The sequence below is a fragment of the Leptonychotes weddellii genome, chromosome 10 (assembly GCF_054177405.1).
Source record: "Leptonychotes weddellii isolate Sample4059 chromosome 10, ASM5417740v2, whole genome shotgun sequence".
NCBI classification, from domain to species: Eukaryota; Metazoa; Chordata; class Mammalia; order Carnivora; family Phocidae; genus Leptonychotes; species Leptonychotes weddellii.
This window is the reverse complement of record NC_138378.1, coordinates 45,292,913-45,303,377: the sequence shown is the minus strand read 5'-3', so window position 1 is coordinate 45,303,377 and position 10,465 is coordinate 45,292,913. Positions and strand designations below refer to the sequence as shown.

Below are 10,465 nucleotides of genomic sequence, written 5' to 3'. Positions count from 1 at the left end.
TCAAAACAGTCACATGCACTCCCATTCTTCACCATTTTTATTGAGTCTGGAAAATTGAAAACAAAAGCAATTTCCTCTGATAATATTTCCAGACTTCATCGAAATCAGACCTCTTAGAAAGATGATTTCTGCCTTACACTCAGGTTAATTTTGAAAAATGAAATCCAATAAATATTATGTTTGCACTTTTATTATGTTTTCAATCTTCGAGTTGTTTACTCAGTTGAGCTTTTAGATGATGTGGAGTTTGTTGACTTCCAACTATAAGCTTTTCTTCAAAAAAAAGCTAGGTTGCAAGAAAACAACTTTAAAGGGATATGTAGAGAGGTCTCTCAAGCTTTGTGGTTTCCATAATAATAAACATTACTAATTGAGTTCCCACTGTGTACCAAACTCTATACTAAGGGCTCTACCTTTATTATCTCATTGAATCTTCAAAACATTATCTTGCAGTAAGATAAGGAAAGTGGGGTTCAAAAAGATTATGTAATTTGCCCTGTGTCAAGAGATTAGTAAGAAACTGTGAATGAGAGCCTATGTATGAGGTTCTATGTATGAACAGGATCTTTGTATGAAATATTAAATATCACTGATGCTGAAAAACATTTTTAAGATTTGTCTTTTGGCTAAGACAACACCTACAGTCCAAGCATTATGTTATCTACCATAAAATTAGTTTGTCAATCCAGAAATGCTTTCTTGCCACTCAGAAGTCAGCCAAAACCTCAGTTGTAGATGTGAACACATAGCTTTTGTGAAGTTTCCCACTTCATGTAGAACTGTGTGGACCATGAGAAATTGCTCTAGTTTCAGAAGAACATTAACTGTTCTTCTTGAGCAGTCTCTACTAAATCGCTGTAAATCATGTCTGTTTTGGGGTGCAGGTACACTCACAAGCAGGTCTCCTATATTGTAAATGAATCTCCTTAAGCTAACAACCTCCATAATCTTGCCCCGTCTCCCTAGCCTTGTGTTCCTTCTCCAGTTATGCTAGGGGATGGCACACTTTTTATGTCAAGGGTCAGATAGTAAATACCTTAGACTTTGTGGGCTATACGACTTCTGTGGCAATTTCTCGCCCCTGTCATTGTAAGGTGAAAGCAGCTACAAATAATACATAAATAAGTGAGCATGACTGTTTCCAATAAAACTCTATTTACAAAATTGAATAATGAGCTGGATTTGGCCTTTAGGTTGTTAATTTACCAACCTTAATTCTAAACATACATTAAGGGACCTTAAATGATTTAAAACTTCTAAAACTCTTAAGACAGAGTCTGACACACACTAGGTTCTATATGTTAATAAAATAAAATAAAAACTGAAATATAGGTAATTCCCTAAATATATCATGCCCTCCATGTCCTCATGTTTTTGCCCATGCTACTTCTTCTTCCTGAAATTTTCTAGCCCATTCTGTACCTGACTAACTTTTGTGACCTTCAAGACTAGATTGATATTGACCTCCACCTCCAGGACACTTTCTTTGCTATACCCTTTGATTGATGTTCTTGACCTTTTACTTGCACAATAACTGGTGCCTGCCCCAAACAGAGCCCCCACCACTTGGTTCAGAGCTCCCCCACCAGACTGCAAGCTCATTCACAGCAGGGACTTTGTCTTTCCACTTAAAGTCCTCAATTCCTAACTGGAGAAGCTTACAAATCTTTTTTAATCACTGAACAATGAAAATCTTCAAATGAATAAACTAAAAGTTTCATGCATAAGGCCTCAGTCACTAAAATCATAATCTAAACAAAAAGTTATAAACCTTTCTCCCAAGTCCCAAACTCATAGCTTTATTCCTGTTCATCATGCATATCATAAGAAAGAGGAGACACATCCACTAGGAAAGAACTCTCTGCTCCTTTTATACCTGTGAGTAAATTCTAAAAAAGGAAATATTTTAAGAACAGAAAGTAAAGTACCCTAAAAACTAAAAAATATGAATATAATGAAGGTAAATATTTAATTAAAAAAAAAAGAAAATACCCTAAGGATGGAGTAATATGAATGTACAGGATGGGGAAGAACTCATCTAACATTTACCATGTATGTTGCTCAAAGGTTTGTTAGGACATTCTGTCCTTGTATTTTTCTCTGTCCTATAAAAAGAAGTTACATTTACGTATAATTACTGAAAAAAATGTGTGTGTGTGTGTGTGTGTGTGTGTTATGTGCTTGTGTGGTAAGAATCCAAAAATTAATAAAATGCAGAAGGTAAGACTTATCAACATATCTGTCATTAGAGGTCAAAAGTAATGGAGAACGAAAGTGTAGGGACTTTCTTCTGTTTTCTATAATTCAGCTTTCCCTTCCCTTTCTTTTGTTAACTGAATACCTTATTTTCCACAGGAGAACTAGCCCATGCCCACTGTTTTAGTGGGACTCCTACTCCTGGTAGGCACATCCATCATGGTACCCTCCCCCCTGCTACCCAAGCTATAGGTGCTTGACCCAGTGAGTTCAATCTGATACTCTGTCCAGAGGTTTCAGGATTTTAATAAACCTACACAAGGATGGACAATAATTTGCCTGAGTATTTCCAATGAGCATCTTGAAGAGGCTCACCCTCTGTTCTTACTACCTAGCTCTCCAGATCAATCCAACTCTTCTTTTCCACTGATTGAATGAGCTACCTCAAACCTTTTCTTTTGACCTGAGTTAAAGACAGATTCTGTTGCGCAAAACCAAAACATCCTAATTGACACCAGAAAAGTCAGATAAAGTAGTATGAGAACTCAAAAGAGAGCTATTTTTGGTTAAAGGGATTAGAAAAGACTCCATGGATAAATTAGCATTTGTTAATCCCTTAAAAATAAGTAGGATTTGGATATGAGCAGAAGAAGGAGGAAGAGGCAGAGGAGGAGGAAAGGGGTGTCTTGAGTAGGATAGTTATGTGAACAAAGTTATATGGGCAAGAAATTGTGGAAGATTACATAAATTCAGATACCAGAGTAGTGATATAACATGCTATAGCATTTTTTTCATTTGCAAGAACAAAGAAAATTTCTCTTTTCTAAACAATATACAGTATCTCAAAACATGTTGATGAATCCTGCAGTCTCATGAGTATACTTTTTGGTAAAGGGTAAAGATTAAGAGATTGTATTGGAGTTTGTTACTGACAGTCTCTAGCTTTGAGCCAGTTTTTTTCTATAGATTCTATTCTTATCTGTAGAAAAACTGCTTCCATACATTGTCACAGAGGTCTATTGGGAAGATAGTAAGTTGTTGCTGAAGAAAGGATTTGTGGTTTCCTCAATTGCTTGATTTCAATGCCATCATGCAACTGATAATTCTTATTCAATAAATGAAAATATTTTATCACCAGTTATGGTAAGTCTGGATTAGAGTTAATCCACATAACCCAGAGCAGTCACTAGAGGAAGATGTCAACACTTAGAATCTAATGAAGGAGGTCAGACTGCCTTCATTTGGTGTCTTTCCAATAAAATGAAGGCTTCTGCGAGTCATTAAGTAATATTTCCGTTGATGCCCACCAGGTTCTTTCTTCTAAAAAATGGAGAGCAAGTTTCAGAACAAGGTCATAAATTGTAGGGGAATCAAATGAGAGGTTGTAGGGAGAAGTTGTAATTTTCAGCAACTACATTAAGGTGTATGAAAGGCAAAGATGGACAGAAGCTTATAGTTTCTCTTTTTGTTAGCATAAACCAGTGTTTCCTAAAGAGTGGTTAGGGAGCACCAGTTCCTTAAAATATCCTCAAAGAAACCTAAAACATAATGTTAGATAGTCAAATATATTTAAGGAAGACCTTCTCATAATTACATTAGCATATCAAAGGCTCTCAGATACCTTTCCTCTAAAGAAACTTATTCAGACTTTTTGAGACCAGCATTCCTAAACTTACATGGCCACAGGACTGTTTTATTTTTCTCATATTACAAATCAATTTGAGAAAAACTGGCATAAGTCTTCACTTCCCTTCTTATTCTCAAACTTCAACAAATGGACATCTATTGAACTCTGTTACTAATTCTTTTTATTGTACTTATATTTATTATTTATTAAATATTGACCTATAATGTCCCCAATATGAGTATATTCTACAAGATATGCTTATCTCAGGTGAATTTGAATGTGACATTCCCTGTGAGGCTAAATAGAAGTTTCCATCCCTGTGGTGGGGGCAAAGGCCTGAATATGATATCCATTGAGTGGTCAGAGAGCTAGAGTGGTAGCTCAGGTGCCATGTATCTTAGAACTTATCCTACTGAGTGAGGAGGAACCCAAGGAAGAAAGAGGAAATGCTCCATTCTGTGTATTCAAAGTCACTATAGGGACAGAGGGACAGAGCATGGATTTTGGAGTCAGGGAGAATCACAACTGAATCTGGTTCCAACACTCACTTACCAATTGTGTGACTTCAGGCAAATAATTTACTCTCAAGAGAGCCTTGGTGGCCTCATCTACAGAAGGGGAATAATGATACTACCTCATATTGCTTCAGGAAGACTAAAAGGATTAATGAATATAAAGCTCTTAAGTAGTCAATTCTTTTTTCTCATTCCTTCTCTACTTTTTTCCTGGGCATGCAGAACATAGAACAATAGTCTGCAGGCTCAGTACTTGTGCTGGCCCATAGCACTTGGACAATTAATCCATCGTCCAAGCTAGTAGTAATGAAGATAAAATGGAAAACATGGATATTCAAGAAGATGGTGAGCCTACAGGAGTTCTGTAATATTCCTCAGGGAAGAAAGAATAAGTGTATTAAGGAGTCCTGTCTTTGAGTAGTGGTTAATCACTCAACCTTTAATATGACATTTTATTCAGGTGGTACTTTTAGCTCATCACCCAGAAATCTAATAATATCTTAATTAATGTTGCTATGAAATGCAGATAATTCATACATGAGACTGAGTATAAAGGAAAATTACTTGCAAGATCATTTGCTTGAAGAGAAGTACAAAGAAATCATTTCCAAGTGTGGTTAGAGGCTGTGTGGGGAAAAGATTTTACACAATAAATTAGGAATTCTTTACAAGATTTTTAATACTTGCCAATTTCAGACATGAGAAATGACATTTTAGTCATATTATTTTAAAAATTATTAATGTGATCTGTGTTCTAAAGACAAAAAGACTGTCAGCAGTAAAAAGTATCAAACATTCTTTTCTTTCCAGAGGCATTAAGGACATCAGATTAAATGTGTGTTTTTCTCACATGCTCCTCAATTATGACAACTGTTTTTGCTTTAATCATTTTCAAACAGGAAAAGTTTTAAGAGGAAAAAAAAAAAGAAACAGGGATACAGCTGTGCTGTGGGGAAGCCATATTTCTGATGCCTTTCCTAAGAATTTATTAAATTTCCACTCTTGTTACCTTACAGCTAGTTTACAAATCAAGCCATAGGATTTTTCTTTAGCTTCACTCTGTTTCTCCATAAAGGAGAGTCTCTAGCCTCACCTTTAATAGTGCATCAACCACCCTATAGGCACCTCGAGGATTATCAAACTCTCAACAGGGCAATCACTTATGGCTTTATATTGTAAGGGTATCAGCTAAAGCCACTGCCATTGTGACTTATGAATTGATGTCCCTCTGGTGGGCCTTTTCTGGTGGATGGATTAAGAAACAGACACCATCATTTCATGAACCCCCAGGGTATACAATGAAATTGTTGAAAGTTAGTGATGATGACACCTGCCTGAAATTATAGATGTTTATTTTTTATTTTTTTTTACTTTCTCAGACAATATTATAAATCCATTCATAGATTTGACTGGTGTTCAAGTAATGACAGATGAATTGTTTTATTTTTCTTTGAAAGATATTTTCTTTTTGTCTAGGTGCACTCTATAATTCTTGCCAGGAATTACTACTGGTCTATAGTCCTTTGAGTCGGGCAATTTGATGTTGAGTTGAGAGTAAGTATTGCAACTGTCGGGGGCACCTTGTCCTCGGTACAGTTCACTGACTGTTCATCTTTAGGTGCAGATAAGCCTTGTTTTTGTTTCCTGTAGGAGGAATATATCCACTGAGACCAGGGGCCAAACTCCATTCTTCATGAGATGGTTTTACTTCAACTTCATTTTCTTCTCGTCAGAGTCACACACAACAGCATGCCTAGTGAGACTTTGTCCCATTGCACGTGTTTTGCCACAGCCGGCATGTTCACATGTAAATGGGAGCCTTTCCTTGTGAAAAGAGAGAATGTGGCTCTGGAGGTTCAACACAGCTGTGCAGTTTCCACCACAGCCTTCTCTTGGACACTGGCAAACATCCTTTTCTGGGGCGTGAGTTTTCATATGTTGCTAAGGTAATCTTTGTGTTTATTTCTTTTTTTTCAAATTTTTATTTAAATTCTAGTTAGTTAACATATAGTGTAATATTGGTTTCAGGAGTAGAATATCAGTGATTCATCACTTACATACAAAACCCAGTGCTCATCACAAGTGTCCTCCTTAATCCCCATCACCCATCTAGCCCATCCCCCACCTACCTCCCCCCATCAACCCTCAGTTTGTTCTCTATTGTTAAGAGTGTCTTAAGGTTTGCTTCCCTCTCTTTTTTTCTTCCTTCTTCTATGTTCATCTGTTTTGTTTCTTAAATTCCACATCTGAGTGAAATCATATGGTATTTGTCTTTCTCTGACTGACTTATTTTGCTTAGCATAATGCACTCTAGTTCCATCCATGTTGTCGCAAATGGCAAGATTTCATTCTTTTGATGACTGAGTAATATTCCATTACACACACACTCACACACACACACAAATGTGTGTGTGTGTGAGTGTGTGTGTCGCATCTTCTTTATCCATTTATCATTTGATAGACACATTTGGCTATTGTTGATAATTTGGCTATTGTTTTTTTTTTAAAGATTTTATTCATTTGACAGAAAGAGAGAGAGAGAGATCACAAGTAGGCAGACAGGCAGGCAGAGGGAGAGGGAGAAGCAGGCTCCCTGCTTAGCACAGAGCCCAATGTAGGGCTCAATCCCAGGACCCTGGGATCATGACCTGAGTGGAAGGCAGATGCTTAAGCATCTGAGCCACCCAGGCGTCCCGATAATTTGGCTATTGTTGATAATGCTATAAACATCAGAGGGCATGGGCCCCTTCAAATCATTATTTTTTTATCTTTTGGTTAAAGACCTAGTAGTGCAATTGCTAGGTTGTAAGGTAGTTTTATTTTTAACTTTTTGAGGAACCTCCACACTGTTTTACAGACTGGCTGCACCAGTTTGCATTCCCATCAACAATAAGAGAGTGTTCCCCTTTCTCCACATCCTTGCCAAAAATTGTTGTTTCCTGAGTTGTTCATTTTAGCCATTCCAACAGGTGTGATGTGGTATCTCATTGTAGTTTTGATTTGTATTTCCCTATGATGAGTGATGTTGAACATCTTTTCACGTGTCTGTTAGCCATCCAGATGTCTTCATTGGAAAAATGTCAGTTCATGTCTTCTGCCCATTTCTTAACTGCATTATTTGTTTTTTTGGGCGTTGAGTTTGATTAAGTTCTTTATAGGTTTTGTATATTAACCCTTTATCAGATATGTAATTTGCAAATATCTTCTCCCCTTCTGTAGGTTGCCTTTCAGTTTTGTTGATTGTTTCCTTTGCTGCACAGAAGCTTTTTATTTTGATGAAGTTCCAACAGTTCATTTTTCCTTTGTTTCCTTTGCCTCTGGAGATGTGTCTAGCGAGAAGTTGCTACAGCGAAGGTCACAGAGGTTGCTGCTTGTGTTCTCCTCAAGGATCTTGATGGTTTCCTATCTCACATTTAGGTCTTTCATCCATTTTGAATTTATTTTTGTGTGTGGTGTAAGAGAGTGGTCCAGTTTCATTCTTCTGCATGTTGCTGTGCAGTTTTCCCAGCACCATTTGTTGAAGAGACTGCCTTTTCTCCATTGGACATTCTTCCCTGCTTTGTCGAAGATTAATTGACCATATAGTTGTGGGTCCAGGTAATCTTTGTGTTTAAATGTTTTCTGGCATACTTGGCATTTTATGTCCTCTTTATGGGTTTCTTTTGCATGTTGTAAAAGCTCTGTCCACGTTTTTGCCACAAAGGAATATTCTGTTTGACACATCCATCTGTGGACCTTCCCTTGTAGTTTCAGCCTGCTGGGTGAGGTGAAGCATTTCCCATGTCCTTCATGGGCACACTTGTGTGTGGTTCTGGCACTGGAATGTTGGCACTGATGGATTCTCAGCTGCTGCTGTTTCTTAAAGGCCTTCTTACAACCTTCAAAAGTGCATAGATACCTTTTTTTGCTGATTTTCATGTCTGCATTCAAAATGCTTCTTCAGGTTTGATTTTGTGGTCACAGCCACTAGCTGTGCAAATGGCTTTCCCTGTCCCTGTGAATCAGGACATGGTGGCTCAGACGGCAGTCCCTGATGAAGTCCCTTTGCCACATCTTTGGTGGTCATACACAAAGGGTGTCTCCCAGTGTGCTTGTGCAGGTGCACCTCTAGCTTCCAGGCCTTACTGTGATTGGTGTTGCAGTCAGGGGAGGAGCAGATGAACCTCCTATTGAGCACCTAGGGTGGCAGGGGTCTGCTCATGGGGGGAGGCAGTAGCGGCAATGTTCAGGGATGTCACCAACAACACAGGCCCTGCTCCAGGGCCATGGGGCCCACCCTCTCCACCACCCTCGTGCCCAGCCTTGTGCGGAGCCAAGTACCAGAAGCCGTTGTGCACTGCCAACTCTGCCATGCCTTCTGCTCCCAGAGGACCCTCCATGTGATTAAAAAATAAGAGTGAAGTTACAAGTATTAGGCCAATCAGTAGGAGTGCACAGCTAATGTGACATTCTATAGTCTGTGTTGCTCTGGTTCAGCAAAGAAAAAAGACAAATGATAATATGTGTTTTGTTTTGCTTATTCACAATGCCAGCACTATTTGAAGAAATACTTATTACCAGAGGGTCACGTTGCATAATTACAGGCATCTTTAAATAAAGTTTTACTTTTATTATTCAACTTTTATGGCAAATACAAAAAAAATTAAAAAGATATTATGCACATAACCCTGGCACATGGTAGGTGATCAATATATATTTGTTGAAAGAATAAATGGATTATTTTACCATGTTCAGCAAGAGCGCACACATGTGTCTAAGTCATCTATAACTAAAATTATCAGAAACATATAATTGGATCTGCTTATGTAACCATCTAAAAGCAATTAATTACAGACTTATTACAGTTAATAAAATTTAATCTGAATAGAAACATAAAAGTATCCAAAATGGAAATTCTAGGTCAAATTGCTTTATTACTGTTTGGGTTAAAGTCTTTGCATGCAGAATAAATTTCCTTCTAATAGCACAGAATATCTCGGGCACCTGGGTGGCTCAGTTGGTTAAGCGACTGCCTTCGGCTCAGGTCATGATCCTGGAGTCCCGGGATCGAGTCCCACGTCGGGCTCCCTGCTCAGCAGGGAGTCTGCCTCTCTCTCTGACCCTCCCCCCTCTCATGCTCTCTATCTCATTCTCTCTCTCAAATAAATAAATAAAATCTTTAAAAAAAAATCTTTAAAAAAAAAATAGCGCAGAATATCTCTAAAACTATTTTGCATTAGAAATATAGGTAGAATATCTATCTTTAATGAAATTTGAAAATCTTCTATTTGTTTCCTTAAAGAAGTCAGTAACAAATGATTTCAGCAGTAATTCCTACTAATTTTTATATCGAGTATCTTCTCAACTTCCACACCTATTGAGTTTTTGAATCATTGATTGACTAGTGGCAACGATAATGTTCATTTTCATTTTCTTCCTTACTGAGCAGCAGTGCTTAATGTCAAAAACATTTACTAACAGAAGGTATTTACATTCAACATGAACAGAGCAAACAGATTCCAAACATCAATTACAATATGAAGAACATGATGCACAATACAGATGATTCTGTGTGACTAAGGAATGATTAATGTCTCTTACTGTTAGAAACTAGAGAAGACTCACCAAATGGCCCATTAGATTCACATTCACAGACTTTCTGTGAAATTGAATTAAGTGAGGCGTTAATGCTTACAGAGTTTTTAATCTTTAAAATACCAAAATTAAATCACTACCAGTCATCAGGAAAAAATAAGCAAAGAGATTTGAGATATAACTATAGTTTCCAGGTTTTAAAATGTTTGTCCTCTAAAAACCTCGGATTCTGTAATTCAAAACATAAATGTCCCTGGTAGATAGTAAATATATCCTAGATGAAATCAAGATGCTGGGAACAAAAGAACTCTTTCATGGTTAAGGAGTAGGTCTTTATGTCTGGTGGATTAAATTTGGGCCTCTTCATTGTATTATTACATTTCTCCCAACAGTAAACTGGGAGTATTATTTCTTTTTGGCCCCAGAATGATAGATGAGGAATTGGCTTATCTCTTTTCCTCTAATTACCTCTCCACTTTTAAGTAGCAAATGCTAATAATAATTTCCATGAATTAGAGGCAAAAACTTATGTTCACTCTCAATTAGTCATCTT

General features: G+C 37.4%; 1 pseudogene; it reads right to left on the bottom strand.

Annotated features, from left to right (window-relative positions):
* Positions 1-5,843: 5,843 nt before the first annotated feature.
* LOC115938473 (transcription factor IIIA pseudogene) lies at positions 5,844-9,954 on the bottom strand (annotated as a pseudogene).
* Between the last annotated feature and the right edge of the window lie 511 nt (positions 9,955-10,465).